This window comes from Centroberyx gerrardi, chromosome 17, assembly GCF_048128805.1.
Source record: "Centroberyx gerrardi isolate f3 chromosome 17, fCenGer3.hap1.cur.20231027, whole genome shotgun sequence".
In the NCBI taxonomy this organism is placed as follows: domain Eukaryota; kingdom Metazoa; phylum Chordata; class Actinopteri; order Beryciformes; family Berycidae; genus Centroberyx; species Centroberyx gerrardi.
In genome coordinates, this window is record NC_136013.1 from 21,848,858 (window position 1) to 21,850,459 (window position 1,602).

Sequence of the window (1,602 nt, forward strand, 5' to 3'; positions counted from 1 at the left end):
CCCCTTTCTCTGTTAGGGAGGTTTGTAAGGCCTTAAAGGACCTAGACCCTAGGAAATCGGCAGGCCCCGACAATCTTCCCCCTTACTTCTTACGCCTAGCTGCAGATATTATAGCTGAACCAGTGTCGCATGTTTTTAATCTCTCTATACAAAGCAATGTAATTCCTGATGTCTGGAAAACTGCCTATGTTCTCCCATTATTGAAAGGTGGTGATCCCACGGTGTTGAATAACTACAGACCCATTTCCAAGCTTTCTAGCTTAGCTAAGGTTCTTGAAAGGCTGGTGAATGACCAGATCAAGGAATACATGTGCTTGAACAACATTCTATCTCCTCTCCAGTCTGGTTTTAGGAAGCAGCACAGTACAGTAACTGCTGCCATGAAAGTCGTAAATGATATTGTGGAAGCCTTGGACGCCAAGAACTATTGTACTGCTCTTTTTATTGATTTGTCTAAAGCATTTGACACCGGTGACCATGGCATTTTATGCCAGAGATTATCAGCTATAGGTCTGTCAGACCAAACTGTTGGTCTGACAGTTGGTTCTCAACTTACCTTTCCAACCGTAAGCAATGTGTGCAGTTTAGTGGTCTTTCTTCCAGCTTTCTTAATGTCACCAAAGGTGTGCCACAAGGTTCAGTTCTAGGACCCACCCTTTTCACTATTTATGTAAATGATGTGGGTCAAAATATTAATGCATCTGTACATCTCTATGCCGATGACACTATTGTATATTGTTGTGCAAGCACTGTTGCCCTGGCATTTGAACGTCTGCAGTCTGCATTTGACACTATTCAGTCGCACCTGTTCCTCCTCAGACTGGTGTTAAATACAGACAAAACCAAGGCCATGTTCTTTTCTAACAAAAAGATGGTGCCAGCTGTTCTTCCCTGTATCATGTCTGTACAAGGGACCCCTATTGAGACTGTGACCACCTATAAATATTTAGGCTTCACAATTGATGAAAGCCTTTCTTTTAAATCTCATATTGATCATCTTTTAAGGAAATTGAAATTAAGATTGGGCTTCTTTTTTAGGAACAAATCCTGTTTCTCCTTTAATGCTAGGAAACGGCTTGTTGCTGCTACTTTCTTGCCTCTCCTGGACTATGGGGATGTTTTGTATATGAATGCCTCAGCTCACTCTCTTCATCTGTTGGACGCTGTATATCACGGAGCTCTGAGATTCATAACCGATTGTAAACCCCTCACACACCATTGTACTCTGTATTCTTTAGTCAACTGGTCATCATTATCCATGCGCAGAGCCTTGCATTGGTATAACTTCATATATAAATCCATTCTTGGACTGCTGCCCATTTATTTATCCACCTATGTCACGTAAACAGTGCTGCTATAGCCTGCGCTCCCAGGGCTTCATCACTCTCCATCCCCTCAGTCCGTACTGAATCTGGTAAAAAGGCCTTCTCCTACTCTGCCCCCTCAACCTGGAACACGCTACAGCAGAAACTGAAGCTGTCCAACCCTAGGGGATTTTAAACTACTTCTAAGAAATATGGAGAGAGCGTCTGTGGGGGTTTGCTCTTGTACATAGTCCTAAAATCTGGCTACCACTTTGGCATTTTTGCACTTATCACCTTT

The 1,602-nt window shown here is 42.8% G+C and overlaps 1 long non-coding RNA gene across 1 annotated transcript; it reads right to left on the reverse strand.

Moving 5' to 3' along the window:
- Positions 1-1,021: 1,021 nt before the first annotated feature.
- LOC144542650 (uncharacterized) lies at positions 1,022-1,263 on the reverse strand. The gene is made up of 2 exons (XR_013507350.1): positions 1,195-1,263; positions 1,022-1,143 (listed from the first exon to the last, which is right to left on the reverse strand). It is a non-coding gene; the product is annotated as an uncharacterized LOC144542650 (long non-coding RNA).
- Between the last annotated feature and the right edge of the window lie 339 nt (positions 1,264-1,602).